The 19,390-nt window shown below is 30.7% G+C and overlaps 1 long non-coding RNA gene across 1 annotated transcript in view; it reads right to left on the reverse strand.

Moving 5' to 3' along the window:
• Window positions 1-1,242: 1,242 nt before the first annotated feature.
• Window positions 1,243-19,390, reverse strand: part of LOC126896282 (uncharacterized) — a 39,123-nt gene continuing 20,975 nt past the window's right edge. The window contains exon 3 of the long non-coding RNA XR_007701817.1: window positions 1,243-1,294. This is a non-coding gene — a long non-coding RNA (uncharacterized LOC126896282). The remainder of the gene's footprint in view (window positions 1,295-19,390) is intronic.

Consider the following 19,390-nt stretch of genomic DNA (forward strand, 5'->3'; position numbering starts at 1 on the left):
TACTCTGAAAAACGTGAAAAGGTCTTATTATGATAAAAATGAAAAATTCATAAGGTGTACGCGTACTGTACTTATCCAAATTGAATGTGCCATACATGCACTTGAGCTTTATAAATATTTATATGTAGGGCCAAGGAACGATTCTACTTGTCATCTTATTCATTGGTAACAGCGTTTTTTAGACAGTATTCGCTGTACTGTAAATCAACTGGCCTTTGGTTAGAGAGTAATGACAGTAAATCTCTGGGTCAATCGACCGGAAATCTGTTCCTCGCATAGATTTCTATGTGGTCATTTTCCGCTTTCCCTCCCTATTAAAATTGACCGGGTAGATTCTTAAGTACCTCCTGTTGTATACATACTACCAGAGAAAAACGTTTTGTCGACGACTTGCAAAGCACCATATTAAGAATAACTCTTATCATTTATATTTTTGAAAACCATATTTAATAAAAATTACAAGACGTCTATATCATTACAAATCTGGGTATTAGCAAATAATAGTATTATTTAATATTTTGAAATTAAATTTGATAAATCTAAGAGAATTTCATATTTCATTATAATTTAATTCTAGTGAAACATGAAAATATTATAAAATTTACAAAAATCATATAATTTATACCTTAAATATTAGCCTGTAAAGTATTTTAAACACATTTTTAGTCGTAGTTAATAAAATACTGTGTAGATTATGTTTGTAAAAATTAAATTTGTGTGATAAGATATCATCATCAATCATGCAAACACTGCTAGTTGACTAAACAGAATTCATTAATTTAATGTTAACAAGAGCTATTATAAATGTGACTGGAAAAATAATCAGTTTAAAAGCAAATGTAGCAAATATTTAATTCAGCGATGATTATCACACAAGGTCAAATAGGATAAATTTTAAACAAAAATTGTTTTTAAATGGAGACTTAAATCTCAATATGAAATATTTTTAGATATAAAATTTTATATTATTTAATATGTAAAACAATTGAAAGGGAATTTGATTAATGATTCAACAAATAGCTTAACTTTATTCTAAAAGAATATAGTTATTTTTTATTCTAAAACTGTAATAGTTTCATTCACCTACTCTATTGAAAATCATCAAGTTTAAAATAAAATTCAAATTAATATTTTTATTTCTATTTTGTATTAAACAAATAAAAAAATTAAAATATGCAGTATAGTTTACTAAATATTTGAGTAAAAAAAAAATTATTATACTTAGTCAGATCACTTATACTTACTTTAAATGAGTATAGATGATTTATTACAATTGTAACATTATCATTTGAATCTGAAACAAAAAAATCGATTTATAAAATGAGATAGAATGATAAAACATGTGTTTTTAATAAAAAAAAAAATTTTTTGTAATGAATTATAATTTCACTTATAAATGCTAATTAAATATTTTTTATTTGCTATTTTCATACAATTAATAAATTATTTATTATAATTTATTTTAGTCATACATTTATTGTTTTTACAATTTTTTTCTAATGCATGATTTTGTTTGTAAAAAAATCAAAATGAATGTTTTAACAAAATTAATAACGAACTAAATTTCAATAGGTTTAAATACTATTGACAAATCTTTTAAGTAATTTTCAATAGTAGTCATTTCAATGTAAAAACTATCACTCATAACTAGCACGTGGTATTTTTCGCAGTTTATACAGTATAAAAGTTATTTTTTACGTCTCTTACTGATAATTCGAGTCATTGAAGAAAACTCTATACAGGAGATTTTACACGTTTCTTTATAATAGCCGTCACGGTTATCTGATTTTATAAAGTAGTATCGATCAGTTTTGTTTACTTACCTCGACACCCCAATTCATTGGGCGTAAAACAAAGAATAAGGATACGTATACAATACACGTCCAGTAAACAATGCTTTATCAAATGTTAATTTAAAACGCACGTGTCTTGTGTCAACCAATACTAAATAGGGCAATCGCACGCCACAGGAATATGTAATAATATAATGTTATATAAATTATTGTCTGGGCTCATAAACAATCTGTACTGTGAATGACGTATTAATACGATTAAAAGATCTATTGCTTATAAATCATAACATTCAGACTGGTGTTACGAAATTGAATAAATACATTTTCTTCTTCATTGAAGTTCTAGAGACTAATTAAAAAAAATATTTCAAGGATTTAAATGGGGTATTCTATTAAATATATCAACAGCGAAGTTAAAATATTACTTTAACATATCAATTACAACTACTGATAAAGTATTTATATATGAGATTAGTTGTTAACACATTTTAACTAATACATGATATTCGTTCTACAAAACGATTGGTTAAAGAGTTAGTATCCTCTCCGACATACTCTGGCTAACAAGATAACGAGAATCTGCTCATCACTTGGTTGATATGTTTACGTTTTCTTGTACTGTACGTACTGTTGGCAACTGAATAACAGCACAGTGGCAAATAAATTACAGTTTGTTTACAATTTGACTGCCAACTCCACGAGGCAAACTTTGGTAATACGTCGAATGAACTAAAGGTGTTAAAAAACTCACCGTTTCAATATGACAAATGGATGAACTTTCGAATCTTTAAAGATTTGATTTATTTTTAAAACAAAAAAATTTACAGAAATATTACAATAGTAATTATAATACACCAGTAATCAATATTTTTAGAATTAACACATTAAATTTTTTTTTAAATAAGATGTGTTCTATTACTCATTTTAGTATATTTGAACTATAGTTTAAACTAGAATTTTGTATCATTGTTATAGAGAACATGTGTTATACGTCAAGTTGTCGGTTTATTTTAAGCTATCTATTTGGTTGGACCAGATGGATCTTGCCCCAATATTTATCAAAAAAACATTATACGAAAACAAAAACAATCAATTTTCTGGCAAGTATTCTTAAAAGAGTTCCTAAAATATCCGTAAAATAATAAATCATACAGAACTATGTATACTCGTAAGTATATTAGTCCACTATATGATAGAGTCAATAATTTGTTATAATATTATTATTTTTATAAGTAAAGAAATAGTTATTTCACACTCGATAAATTTCTGAATTTCGAAGAAAAAAAATACTTTTTATTTTTATCCAAATGATAAAATACTTATCATTTTTCTTTTTATAATGTTACTTTCTGAAAAGTTAATGTTTTAATATTTTGTAAAAATTATTTTTTCAGTAAATTGATAATTGAACAAATAATTTTAACTTAAACATAATTTTATTATATCTGAATAATAATTCTATTCACGACGGTTTTAATGATATGATAATTATTGTCCAATGATCGAAAACGCATCATTTGATTGATACCAAAAATGGATTGTTTTTACTGTCCATCTCACTCACTGTGACCTAAATTTTTGCTTGACAAACGCATTATGGTAAACGCAATCAGATATTCAATGGTTTTGTTTTCAATTTAAACTAAAAAGCTTGTTGTATGTTAAACAAAACGCCCGAAGTATAAATAATAGTGTCGGAAGGGTAAATAATATTCATGCAAGTTTATACAAAGTTCGGTGGATAGTTTTATATAAGCGCAACTAAAGAAAAGATAATAGGATGGAAAAATGTTATTAAACTTGAGAGTAATAGAAAAACTTTTAGCGATACGCCATTTTTTCTCATGTCGAAGAATTATGGTAATATTTATGGTAATTGCGCCAGAGTTGCATTCGGCGAAGAGGTGTATTTTGCAGTTATGCCCGATTAGCACAATCTGCAAATGGCGCATAGATCATCGTAACGATCATCGTGTAGCAGCGACCCGTGCGACCGAAGTTCCGGTGAGCTTTCCATCGTCTACTAACGGATGTCGTATATAATACTACTGTAATACTGAGAAAGACAACTGCGACGTTTCGGTGTGTTGGCGCGATATGAGTGTAATTGAGGCGAAACTCAAATATGAACTGCATCTAAAATTGTGTTTGTATTTGTTCAAACGCATCGATTGTGATCTTAACAAATCACAATAGTAATTGTTACAGAAAGCACCGAGCAGAAACGTTCTGAGTATAAGGAAATTCGCCGTGGTGTACATTTATTAGTTGTCTACAACATTGAACTTCCGAGTAATTTGTAAAAATAATTTTAAAGCCGTTTGGAAAATATAGAAAATATTCACAAACTTATTACGAGTCTTTTCCTGGGATGGTTAAGAGTACTTGATATGTAATGGATGAATTGGTATAACATGTTCTTTGCAGGGTACCGGCGTGCAATGACGTGAAATAGCTAAGAAAGTGGCGCACGTGTAGCTGACCGTACAAGTTCGGTCGGTTGTCAATAATGCGGGTGAGATGAACCGGCAGAGAAGCCCTCGTTCGCCGCTCTCAGCTTCACGTCTACTGTACGAGAAAGGGATGTGATATGCAATTTGTGTTGCTGCGTTGACGTGGCTCGAATGTGATAGACCCGCCAAGTGGAATATGGGTGATATGCATGTATATATATATATGAGACTCTTCTTCTTGTTTTGTTGTCCTATTAATGCTCACGACCGACGCAGGCCGGTCACGAAAAAGTGGATCTCCCGGTTAGACTATTTAACCGCTTGGTAGGATATTGAAATTATAACTGTGTGTACAGTAATATTCATATACGAGATGCCAAGGAACGATATCACGTGTCCTAACGACGCGATATCCGCACAGTTTCGTCCTGCATACTAGTAAATATTACAAAAAGAAACACAATACAACACTAGTACCGAGCAACTGTGATGAGATCTGCACGAAATTAGAGCGTGATTACATTTAATGCACTCGGTTGAAGGAAATGAGCGACCCTATTAAAGAGGTTATTCAACTGCCATGGCAGTAAAGTCTACTGTATAAAACCGCGTTTGCATGTACACGTTGATGACACGTCGTGGTCTATTCATACTGTACCATCAGAATATACTTTAATAATAATGTGGTGGTACACTCGTCTGAGTAAAGTCTGCTATTATTGTACACAAAGTCAAAGAAAGAGCATTTTTTATTTTTTTCACTTTGTAAACCATGGTGTTATTAATTTTCGGTCGAGTTTTTTAATCACGTATTAAATATTTGTCACAAAGAAAATATCCAATTCACGATAAAATGCAACGTCCGACGGTATCGCAAAATAAAATATTAATAACTGCTCACTATCTTGAGATTCTGCTGTTTTATAACAGTCTGTACTTGTTTACGATTGTGTCGTTTCTCTATTTCGAACGACTTTTTACCAACACTGATAAATAACGTAAAACGAGTTACGAGCTGACAAATATTTACACGAGTAACAAAGATAATTATTGTACAGCCAGCAAAGTATTCAGCGGAAAGTATATATTCTAGTGGTCGAATTGTTAGGTTGTAATATTATTTCAATTGAAATAAAAACAAAAGTACTAGAGTTTTTGGTAACTCATCTAAAATTATGCAAAATGATATATTCGTTTGTTTTTTTGTAGTAAATTTTTCTTAAAGTAAATTCACACTCGAAATTTTTCAAAAATGTATCGAGAAATTTCTTTTTTCGTCACTTTGACTCATTAATGCTTTTCTGTTTATATGGATTTTTTGTGCGTTTTAAGCGATTTCTTCTATTTTTGTGTCATCACAGCGGCGGAAGACACCGAACAAGACACAATGTGTCTCGTACAGTGTGTGTGTGTGTGTGTGTGTGAGTTTCAGTCGCATATAAAATATTACGGAAGATTGACGTTCGTTTATTTCATGCTGTGGAATGTAATTATTACACGGAGGGGGTACAATATATTTGAATCCTATGGCTGAATTCCACATTTTCGAGGGGTAATCTTGGCCGACATAATTGAAAAGCGCTTCTGCAAGAAGCACATATACGTATGGCCATACTTGTTGTTATTATTATATAGTGTAATATAATATGAAATATATTTATGTTTAGATATGCCAAGTGTTCTATGGCAACGGCCATTCTAATATAAGCGGATTGGGACTTTGTGAGAATGGCAAGATGTTATCTATAAATGCTGTGATGTTAGTGGTGTGAGAAGTGGATTCAGTTTTTAAATTACATCATTATATGAAACTAAACGGCAAGTGGAATAATAATAGTGCACTTTATAATCGAGACGTGGTTAATACACGAGTCAAATCATAATACCTCAGCAAGCTGGTACCAAACGAAATGGTACAGTAGTCCGCGACTGTCTGCTTTTTATGTTGATTATATACAGTTATATAGTTATACGGAGAACATATCCAACACAATGTGGTTAAACACCATTTGCAGTGTATATTTTACTACTCTATTGTTTACTAGCATGATGTCATGGAAAAACAACATTTATGATTAAATCACAGTTTATTTCAAGCTTTCCTCTACTGTATAATAAAAATAATATTATTTTTTAATTTTTTAACGTCTGTGTGTTAAAAATAAAAATATTTGCTCGTAAATTGTTGCAAAAAAAAAAAAATGGTGCAAAAAAAAAAAGGTCCAAGAGAAATAAAGTCGATGGCGTTTTAGTTACTCGTAAGACTACGATGTATTTTTTTTTTTTTTTTTTAAGATGTTGAATATTTTAGCCATTTTTTAGGGTACTTAATAATGTCTAAGGCGCATTAAATATTCGTTGTAGTATATTTGCCATACACTTAAGGCTTACTAAAAGTGAACCCATTTCAAGAACAGCGTGATTAAAAACGGGGTCGTTTTGAGATAATACACGAAAGGGTATCTGCACGGTTAGTTAATTATTATAATAACATTTTTTTCATCATTACCTTACTCCGGGTTATATTAACAACGATAGTAACGGTACGGACGAGTTTGATTAAAACTATTACGCTATATTACAGACCCTTGAACGCTTAGCTGAAAAAAAATAATCAAATGATACGGATGCGGTTTATTTGAGAAGTTTTCGAGTTTGTCGTGACCCTCGGTAATTTTCATTGTGTAATTAAATGTATAGAGAAAAAAATGAGAAATAAAACCTACTAGCGTGCCATTGTATTTGCCGGTTTGGTCGATTAATTAGAATCTAATTTGTTTTACATACAGATAGCAATACGGGGGTGGGGGGTAAAGAATAGTGGGAAGTGACGGTATCATTGTGGCACGCACGCATCCGTCGCCGCAAAGAATTTTGTAATACCTACTCGAAATAATGATGGAAGAAAGATGGAATAAACAGCGTGCGGCTTTTCTCCCCTCGAAAACAACAGAAAAAACGTGATAAGAAAATAATTTATTATTAAAGCTTGTGCCGCACTCCAACAGCACGCAATTAAATCGCCGTACGTGACTTTGGCTGAGTGCTGGCTCAGCTATGTAAAATACTTGCATCCGATTTTTTACGGGCCACCGCGTAACGTACAACAGCTCATTTTTGGATTTGCGATCACCATTACGCCATTGGATCATAATACATGTAAACGCGCGGCAATAAAAAATAATAAAACAATTTTTAATCTATTTTTGCGGCAATTACTATCGGTATGCCACTTGTCCGGAGATGCTGATACGCTTCGACTACTCATAAAATTTCTGTTCGTATAATTGTTACGAATAGATTTCATTTAAAAACTTCATATTTAACAGTATGTTATGGTAACGACCAAGTGCTGACAGAACAAACATGTTTTTATTTGTTACGACTATGAGCAAAGTCAACAGCTTCTCGAAAATAATTAATAAATGGCAAATCTATTGCATAATAAATCTGTGACCGACTTTTTAGGAAATTTGTGGTTTCCAAGTATAAAATACTTAATATTGTAAAAAAAAATTATTCAACGCATCCTCGAGGGAAATTTTCTTTTAATTTTAATATGTAATGTGTAGAAAGTGCACGTTGTTCGCAAAATTTACATTTATTGATTGTATAGCATGTTTACTTTAAATTTATAAACAAATTTTTATCACGAATTACACGCATTTCAAGGATATTTTAAGAGAATTTCGTAAAAACATTATCAAATAAATACACTGATTAAAACAATAAATAAAAACTATTATAACTACTTTTCGAGTAATCGAATTTCTATATACCCACGCGGTGTTTCTAAAAAAAAATGCTTTCAAATTAAACTGTTATGTGTTAAGCGTTTGTTTAACACTTTGTGGCGAACTACGGAAAATAGAAACAACAACAATGCTAATAATTAATTTTACTACCTATATCGATCATTCACAATGTTCCAAAATTATACTCCTTAACCTGAACCTTATTTAACAATCTAATAAGTTTTCCGTGTTTACAAGATTTATCTCGTTAAGGGTACCAACCGGAAAACCTTTAGTAGTACACAAACCGGAACCCTCACAAGACCGTCGACACTTTCATCGTGTGCGATACACGCAACGAATTTTCAACACCAATAAGGTGCTGCTGGTTAGGAAATTTAATTGAATGCACAAAGTAGACATGCTAGTCGTGAAGACGATAACACAGAGAATATAAAATGTATATATCGTCGTGAGTACATATTTCATACCTACGCATACATGAACCACATGCACATCAGTATAGAGAATATCTTCTCAACTTTTGGCCGGAAGCCGGCGTATAATGGAGTTTAATAACAGAGGAAAGTGTCTTACTTACAAAGTTTAGACATTTCAAAATATTAGTTATGGCTACTTAGAGATGATAATATCAGCTTACGGGTTGTTTTATTTTGAGTTCAGGATTTGGGAAAGCTAAGAAAGTGGTGTTTCGTAAAAAATGTACCGTTTAATCAAAAACATTTTCGATAAATCAATCGAACAGACTACGTCTTACTGCCGTAAAAAGAAATTTAATGAGGTGGAATTATATTCAGTCTCATTATATTAATAAAACGCAAAGCCACTCGGTATATTTTAAGGGGTCACGAAATTCTATAGGGACTACTAAACGCGGTACCCGATAATGATGGAGCCAGTCTGGCGACATTGCTTTTATATTAATTGAACAAATAAGAAACTTTTTGTGCGAAAAGTGTAGTTTGCACTATGTAGAGACCTTTTTAATTAAAGATAAAGTTCCAAACGTCCGGAGAGGTTCAAATGGCGAGGGATGGAATGAGTGGTGCATTGCGTGACACGTTTTCACTGTCATGACTCGATTTTTACAACGATCGATTCTTGATTGATGAGAGCTTTTGGTAGACCGTTGGCGTCGTATAAAACATAGCGGCGGAATAGAATAAGAGGAAGAATAAAAACCGATGAGTGGCCTCATACCGAACTGTCGATGCACCAACGTCTAAAAATATGAACGCCAGATGATGGATTTAAAAATATAATATGCAGTTTAGCTTAGTGAAATGTTTATACCCATACGTCTGTTTTGTAACGGGCATCTGTCCAGCGGCAATCTAATTTTCCACAAGCGGAGAAAGAAAAATGTTTTAAATAGTAGTTTATGTAAACTGCATTACCGTTTCCTGTGTTATTGTCAAATTCACTAACTAGAATTAATCTATAATTAGATTTATAATTAGTAGGGTTAACTACTTATGCAATAAAACAATATTGAAAACTGAAAAATTTATGAAAAACTTTAATTACGAATTAAAAATGAAAAATGTATTGAAAAATTAGGTAGTTATAGTAACGATGCCATTAATATTTAATCTGACAAAATATAATCATTTGATTAAATTCTATATTTATTTATAAATGATTACTGGCGTGTGAAGTATTCAAATTATTTCTTTTATGTTTTCTCAAATTCTATTATTAATCTTTATACGGCAAAAACTCATTTTCTTGCATAACAAATTTTATTTAAAGATATAAATAAAAAGTTAAGTACAGTCGTAATTTACCGTAGTGGAGAAGAAGCTTATTTTTAATATTGATTAGTTCGTATTAGTGTATTTGAATCAAATTGAACAAAATTAATCATATTTATCAAATATAATATGATTTTTTACTTAAGAGGTCGACTATTCATAAAAGACAAGTTGTCGGAACGTCTTTTTTAACCATATAATAGCCAAAGAAAACATTAAATTTAAATTTGATCTAGTTTTAAATGAAAAAAATATTCCGTTGCTATTAAAAAGTCTTTAAAATCAGCCATTTTTATTGAAAATTATATGAGTTTTGAATTTGATGTCCGATGACTCTTAGAAAATGAGATTTCTGTTAGTTTTACTTTTTCATCTTAAAGTATATTGTAATAGTTTTAATTTATAGAAGTTGATTTAAGGTTTTTCGAAACGTTATAAAAATTAACATAATTTTGAAACCCCAACAGTACTTTAATGTTTGGCTTGAGTAAAACTATTATTTTACCGACGACTAATACTCGAAACATTTAAATGTTTCAAGTGTTATAAACAAAAAAAATCGTTATAATTCGTTCAGTTTTCAAAAAGTTACTTCAATACAAATAAAAAAAAAATTGTAGATATGAATATTGACTATTTTAATGCAACTGTGTATATATATTTTTTTATGAGGTGGGCGTGGTGTGCGCAGTTAATTATTTCGTCATTGTCTTAGCGCTAATGTTCAGTTGCGTTTATCGCTGTTGGTCTCGGGATGGGTGACCATACGGTGACATTAAAAATGACACACTCCATTTCCTTTACTCGCTCTCTCAGTCATAATGAGGTTGTGTTAGGTCAATAGTGAGTTTAAAGATTTTGTCACATAAGGTAAAGATGACGATGTTTGTTATATACATTGAATAGAGGCGGCTAAGGAGATGGTAATTATTTTATAATAATAATCTATGGCGATTTCACAATAATACATTTTTAAAAATAAAATTAGTCACTATGTTTCTTTTACTGATAAATGATGAATATTATTTACTGAAAACTCGAATAAAAAAAGGTTAAAAAATTAATAATTTCATAATATATTACAAACACGTAAATATATTAGAAAAATTAGCAAATTGTTAAAAAGTGCGCATGCGGTAATGCATGTGTATAATGTATCGACCGGTTACATCCGAGGATGATTGATGTCTGAAGCAGAGCCGCTGACAGCCGTTCGGTGGGTCCCTGGGGTTCCCTGTGTTTGGTGTAACGGTTTAAACACCGTGACGCTCCGGACCGAAAACAATGGTCGTGACGCGGAAACAACGTGATTAATGATCGGGAATATGGGCAAGAAGAAAATCTGAAGGCAAAGTAGTGAGTAGGAGGTATGACCCAAAAGCTTTTTCGATAAATCAAATAAAAACGTAATGGAAACCAAACAGTGGAGGTTTTCTAGAGGGAAAAAGGTGAAAACGTAATTAAAACGAGTACTTTATGTCAGTTAATTGACACCTTCATAAGATATATAAGTATTCTAATAATTAAAGCTTCTAAAAGCGTTAAAGTTCAGCACACATGATAACGTTTTAATATCAAGTCGATAAATGTAATTGAATACAATTGTACGAGTACATCAAAATGTCAGTTTTATTTATCTAGTTAATAAGCGTTTTTTTTTTATTTTTATTTGGACCATACAAAGAGAACTTTTATATAATTAAATGAATTAATTTTAAATAACGTAAAAGTTCTTTTTTTAACAAAATAAAAAACGCTGGAGTAGGTAATGGATTTTCTCTGCACTTAATGTACATTTAAGATCTTGAAATGAATCTGATCAAAATCCAAGCAATTAAAATAATGAAAAAAGTTGAAAGTTTTTTTATATTGTTTTTAAGTTACAGTATTACGTTTTTAAATTATACCCGATAAAGAAATGTGCTTTCATCAAATATATTTCGATACATTCGGTTGTTGAAAAAAAAAAAAAAAAATTAAGTACAAAAAAAAGAGATTCGATCAATTTTTAAAAATTGTTAAAGGTATTTCAGTTATTAAGTAAATCTTTACAAAACAACCAATTGAAGTATTTTGGGCTTCACGAGCTTTATCCTATCAGATGTTGTTCAATTAATTACATTTCTCTGAGACAAAAACGGTAGGGAAGATTAATGCGGGTTGCAGATCTAAGGAAACTGTACTAAGGAAGGTTTTAATAGGAGATAATAACGTTGACTAATCGCGTCTGAACAAACTTTGTACAAACAAAACGGCTGCAGGCAACGAATTTGGACCCAGCAGCTATAGGAAGGAGTAAACGAAACAGCTATGGTTTTACTTTAACCTCTGCAATAATTAGTCGAATGGTTCTCTAAGTTTTATTATCTAAATGTGACGTCTTGAAAATTTTCATTTTGAGAACAAACGTTAAAGAAATGTTGATCAACTCATGAATGGTGACATTTGATTAAACCAAACTAATTTCCTCAAAGGTAGTCTACGCGATAAAATGTTTTTTTAAATAGATTGAATGCGAATGGTAAATCTTTTAAACGATAATTTGAAACGACCATTTATTTTGGCATAATGCCCGTCTTACTTGATGCTCCCCGACACTCGTGTTACATATTTTTACAGGGACGGAGGTAATAACAATCATGATAAATAGTAATAAATCAAAAAACTAATTTATTAAGTAAAACAACGTGAAATCTCTGAGCTATTATGTGTTTTATTAAAAAAATAATAACATTGAAAAATAAAAAAACTCCAATAGCTTCCGAAGTTGGATTACTTTTGTTTAAGAATTTTTAAAAACTGTTGACTTGAGTATTGATTGAACGAATAGTAAAAATTAATTTGTTTCTTCAAAAGTTATTAAAAACAGGAAATTGGCAATTAGCTAGTACATATGGTAGTGCATACAATTTGTATTACTGTTTTTCATTACGCTAATATAATAGGGCTATTGATTACTTACCACACACATTTACAATTACTGATGACAAGGTGTGGCTTTTCTGACTTACTGATACCGTTTTGGTACAATTTATTTCCGTCTCAGACACTCCCTCGCAACGATCAATAAATGTTTTTAAATAGTTCTTCTATTAAGCTTGAGCAATAAACCGTAAAATTTACTCGGATATTTAATCATCCGTAATCCCTGGGTTTTAAGTAACAAGCCACCGGAAAGATTAAGATTTCTGTTTTGAATTATCAACTTTCAGAAGGGTTTTAATAGAAAAGTACAAAACAGGTGCATAGAGTTATTGACAATTATAATTAATCAAGCTGTATAAACTACATCTGAAATACACAATAGTAAAAACATTTTCAGTATTCATGTCTTTAATTCAATTATACTCTCAACTTTGAAACAGCAATGCTAAATTAAATTTGCATAAAGAGACATTCAATGAATATTAATAACTTATTATTAATCCGATTAAGAAGGGCATTGATAATTATAAAGATGAAAGATGTATTGGTGAAAAAAAGACTATGAATCAATAAAACAATGTTATAAACTTTAAACATACTGATTAGCTAGAAATTTATGTTGAGCTATAAAAACGTTCAACTTCAAAGATAATAAATTGGAAAAGAATATGAACCCCTTCACGAGTTTTGTATTAATCATTTTATAGTGTATACAATGCGCTAGTATTTAAACGGGGTTGACTGAAGAGTAAAGGATTCTTTCTGTGGTTTATACTGTATGTATATAATTATTTTATAATATACAATTGTTCATAAAAAAAGGATGCTTGCTATTAGTTGTTTAGTTTATGTTTAAAAGAGTGACAGCAATACGGGTCATGGTAGAAGAAATACAATAATCAAGCGTTAAATCTGTTTTTTATAATTACGACATTGTTTTATGTATCTACAGCATAACAGATGGTTTGCGAATTAAATTGACTAAATAAACTGATTTTAGTTGTAAGTAATTATAGTTGAAATGATTTCTAGATGTCTTAAAAAATAAAAATAAAAAAAAATATTTTTTACTATCTATAAAATAAAGAAACAATATTTACAGGTTATTATTATTATGGAAAAAGTTTTTACCATTAAAATATGCGCGTCGACGTACTTCATTGTGTCTATAAAAGTTGCGTTTGAATGAAAGTGACATCTAAAAAACAATACCTAATCATTGAAAAGTTTGTGTGTATTGTTTTCACTGGAAATAAACTCTTAGATTGTAGTGGGCTACCGGTGGTGATTAAAAAACATGACTCCATTATTCCAGTGTTATTCCAAAAACGGCAGCTAAACTTCAGCCCGTCACGACTACATGACGGTGTCTATTCATGTCACAATCACATCACAGTGTCTGTTCTTTTATAACTATAAGCTGTACGCACTGCATGCTCACGTATACATTCAATACGAGTATGGTTTTATTCGAAACAAAATAGAGAATAAATAATAATCGAATAAAAAACCGGTAGCACTTCACCCATTCGTTATCTGTTGATTAATGAAACGTACGCGTTGCCGCACGGAACCGGTTTAAACAAGCGCTCCGAACAATATGATAATGATTTGCCGTCAACAGCAGTAATATAATAATAAAAGTACAAAATTAATAGAGCTGTATTGGACACGTCGACAGAGTGTAGTCTCTCAAGAGTTATTAAAATAACAAAAAGAAGAACAACTCGTGAAAATTGTAAATATTTCCCACGATTTTTCGGATAAAGCCACGTAGTGTCGCGGTGTCGATACATTCTCAATGTGTAGCAAAAGTCGGTGGTTTTCTGCGTAAACTTAAGTCCTTAAACTACGCGGCTGGATAATCGAACACGATGTGCCTGGATGTTGTTTAGGAAGTCGTTTGACATTCATATGGCAAGTAAAAGAACACTTCGCGGCTATGTCTGTGTAAGCAATTTGTACGGCAGTTGTAAGCTGCACGCGATACTGAATGTTGTAGGCATGTGCTGTGTGGTGGAAATAATGAAGAAACTGCACGTGCATTTCAATACGAGATTTGAAATTAAGCGCAGACCATGCGGAATGATAGACGGACAATGTCTAGATAATGTTACAAGGTGAGAGAAGCGTTGTCATGAATAATAATAAAAAAAGATCTTGTTTACGCTCTTGACTTTCCTTGATGATGCCTTGCCGTGATTTTATAAATTGAGCATTTTTTTCGCTAACACGTTATAAATGTAAATTTTTTATATCGATAAGTTTACAATAGCGTTAGCTAATCAAACTAATGTATCGTGAGGGGAGCGTTATATAATTATGCACAATACCAATACACAGTGAATTGTGTTTGTACGTTTCACATCTGTCAAAATATTCGATATGAGCAGCAAAATAATTCATATTTTATTTTAATTGTTCATAGTGCAAAAAATAATTGAATTTTTCAAGTTGTGTCGATATACGACGTTGGATAAAAACCCAATCTATTATGATAAATAACAAATATAAATGGCTCTATTATATATTTAATTTATACATGCGATCGTTTTTAATTGGACGACCAGTGTAAGTTATTAGTAACGAAAACTGTTTACGAAAAATGTTTTTCATCAACTCTCTACTAAACGATTTGTTTTTTTTGTTTTCCTATTCAATCAAATGAATGACATTTTAAATCGTTAAAATAGACCAAGTTAAGGGATCACTAGTACAAAATTGAAAAAATGGTTTCTACTCGTTAGTATTATGCTTACTTTACTACATAATGCTATTTTTTTTACAGAAGTTTACTGGTCAAATTCGCTTAACAAAATACTTGATTATGGTTATCCATCATAGTCAAAATGATGGATGAACATTTGTCAATGACTTCCAATCGAAATATTCTTTATTTTATTTTATACCTTGACTTAGCCTATTGGTTTTTTTTTTAAATTATGTAATTATGAGATTTTCCAAGTCTTTATGTCTGACAAAAACATAAAACTCTTTTTTTTTGGTTAGNTATACCTTGACTTAGCCTATTGGTTTTTTTTTTTAAATTATGTAATTATGAGATTTTCCAAGTCTTTATGTCTGACAAAAACATAAAACTCTTTTTTTTTGGTTAGCTTAAAAAAAATTTGGAAACTAGTATACGAATAACTATGTTTGGAGCTTTATAATGCTGATGATAATTAGCAAAACTAAAAATATTATTATACAGCACCTATGTCATGCAGCCCTAAAATCTCTTAAGTTTATAACATACATACGCTTTAGATAGGTTGAACAAATAATTAAACATTGACTTGTGTTTAGATGGATTAGGTAAATTTTATGTTTTTCATTAAAATTTGTGTTCTCTAATGGTCTTCTGTATGAAATTTTTAATTTAATGGATGTTTTTATAGAATCATAAAAATCGTTTAACTTAAAGTCCATAGTAACAATATAAATATATAAAACAAATAAATTCAATATCTTTTATTTTTGAGTATAAAAACTTTAGAACAAGTAAACGCCAAATACATGTGTGTACAAAATTTAAAAGGCAATAGAAGCTTGGCGACTTGAGATATCCGACCGGATGGTAAGGTGACATTAGTGGTGAATGACATTTTATGCTCTACCAAATACAGACGATTTATTGGCAAAAGGAAATGCGAAAAAGGGAGTATTGGTGAATATGAGGGTGTAGTATGAAATATAATATGTTTGAGACTAACAAATAAACACAAAAATAGTAGTGCCTTATACAATTTTTATAATGATAAACTTTTGAACAAATTTGAAAATGCTTTGCTGGGCTTATCTAAAATAAACCATACCTAGTGAGTCTAAGAATTGTTTACATATTTAATATTTATCACAAAATGTTATGCAACTACACAAAATGATCTATAGTAAATTTCAAAATATTTTACATGTATAGTAATTATTTTACACATAATTTTACTTAAAAAAAAAAAAGATTTATCAAATCGTATAATATTTATTTGTTAATTCTAACCCAATTATTGTAACTGAGGCTCGTTTTTTTATGCAAATGCATATTTTTCAATAACCTAGCTAGAATAATTTTAATTATGAATTTTGGCATTTCCTATAAATTCTATAAACAATTTTTCTTTGCATATTTAGTAAAAATAACTAAAAATCACATATTTCTGTATTATTCCATATAAGTATAATTATATTTTTAGCAATAATAAATATACATTTTTTTAATTGTGAGTTAAGTAATAAAATTTAAAAAAAGATATTTTTTTTGTATAAAAATACGAGACTCAATTATCAATAAATGGAATAAAATTTGGTTTCAATAACACTTTGGTGCGTTTTAGTTTAATAAAAAAATACCTGCCAAAGTAATAGTTATTTTCCTAAGATTTATTTATTTTAAATGACCTTACACTGAGTGCATAATATGAACAGCGATATACTGCAAAATAATGGATGAGTAGATAATTACAAACCATTGAGATACCATTTACAGTTAACCCAGCAAATTCAGTTTAAATCGGATTCTGTTGACCCGTCAAGTAACTATAAATATAACAAAGTACAATGGGTTGCCCTAATTGGCCTGAAAATACATTTTACCCCATTTGCTTAAAAACGACCCTTAGCGAGATGAGATTACATATACATACGTATTCACATGTAATATTAAAATAGAATAACAAAAGCAATATTCTTAAGTTGTTTCATGAGCTTGTTTCCCGCATCTCCTCGCATCCGACAGATTATAAGGGTTTGGAGAGTTTACGCGAATTCAATTCTGAATAGTCAGGTTAATATTCCTACATAATTTCTTTGGACAAAGGCTCTTTTTTATGATTTCTGATAAGCATACACCCTCAAAAACATCAAGCGCAATAAGATTACGTAGGTACAAATAAAAGTACAATAGGTACCTAATGACTTTATCAAAAAACTTAAAAGTGACTAGTCATTGAATGCCGTTCTTTTTAGAAACATTATTAAAAAAATCAACTGTTTCTGCGAAAAAAAAAGTATTCAAAACAACTACTGTTTGGGGTTATTCGTATTTTATAGTGGTTTTTTTGAAACACAAATTCCCTGTCCTGTTGTTTTGACCGCTCTCGGAGTGTGCAATTACATTGGGCTGTAGTCGTTAAAATTAAAATATATTTTATGTACATTGTGAGTGCGTTGGTAGAGCGAAAAAAGGCAGGAGCGATATTCGCCTTCAATGGGTTAAATTCAACGACTACGTGATGTTATACGTACCATAAATCTTATTGAAACATTTCCTACGCTTCTAATAATAATATATTGTAGGATATAAATATCAATTAATGAAGTCTACTACATTTTAGTAATTAAATAACTTTTACCAGGCCCGGATTAAGAGGGGGCAAGGGGAGCGAACCGCCCAAGGCCCACCTACGAGCATAAGGTACCCCATTTCAAATTTGGCTAGCCTAATCGTGATTAGTGATAGAGTTCATCTAGAGGTTTTTTTGCTCATTACTTTTTAGCGATATTTTCCAGAATCATCGTTCCGAAGACTATAGGGTTTTAATCCGGTCCTGATTTTTACAAAGCCTTAGGTTATAAAACATTTAATTTAATAATACTTGGGAAATGTTAATATAGCGATAAAAAAATAATTTGAAGATAATGCGTTCAAAATGTTTTCATATTATAAGAAACAGTTACTTGTATTTAACTCAATGAAAAGATAAAACCAATCGAAAAACGTTTTAAAATTTTATGTCTTCGAGCTTTTGGATATTGATTTTAGTAACCAGAGGGTAGTAAATTAGTCGGCGATTTTCAAGCAACGAGATAACAACGCAGGCAATGAAGGATCTTGGCTTTGGCCCAAGAGTTGATTTTCCACCCATTGTCTTAGGGCTGACAATTGGCTTGGACTCCAATGTGGTACGGTGCCGTCGACCGGTCGCTTTTCGCACTTTGCACAACAGTTGCCGTCGTGGAAAATATTTTATTTGTCGTCAGATGTACGAAAATATACAGCCTCGGGCTACAAAGATTCTCCAGTAGTAGAAAAAACTAATAGAGTTTTACATTATTGTTATCGCATAGAATTGCCGCAAAAAAATAAAATTTATAAATTACACGGTTTACAATGAAGCGACAGCGATTACATAACTTTGGTCCGCTCCAGCCGTAATTTCTTTGTGCTTCCTCATATGCTATCACATAATTCAATATCGTCCTTTTGTTTTAACTTGTCTCTTGGGTCCACGTATACTCAATAAAGTCTATATGTGCGAGTGTAAAGCTTGCCAATGCCTTAATATTGTGTTCGCCCACCACACTAAATATAAAATAGTACTGCACATGGGAATCTCTAGAGATATTGGCAGTAATAACATATAATAACCGCCGACAGAGTGTCTCTAAACAGAGAGAATTATTTGATCAATATTTGCGACTTCGTCAACGCTGCAATATTGTAATGGTAACCATCACGATGCTACTTAATGTGAACAACAGATAATGTAATACCCACAGATTTTTTGTTCACAGATAATAATAAAACAGTTGTATAGATACTGGGAGTTTTAACGGACTGATCATTTTTCAAATATAATGTGGTTATGTTTGTTAAGTCTTAACCGCAATAATCAAGGACGCAAACGTTACAATTTAAAAAATATGGTTATCACAATGGTATTATCGAAATTCTCATTGAAATACCACCAGTAAATAGTAGCAGTTGTAAAAAA

The sequence above is a fragment of the Daktulosphaira vitifoliae genome, unplaced genomic scaffold (assembly GCF_025091365.1).
Source record: "Daktulosphaira vitifoliae isolate Bord-2020 unplaced genomic scaffold, ASM2509136v1 Scaffold_1, whole genome shotgun sequence".
In the NCBI taxonomy this organism is placed as follows: Eukaryota; Metazoa; Arthropoda; class Insecta; order Hemiptera; family Phylloxeridae; genus Daktulosphaira; species Daktulosphaira vitifoliae.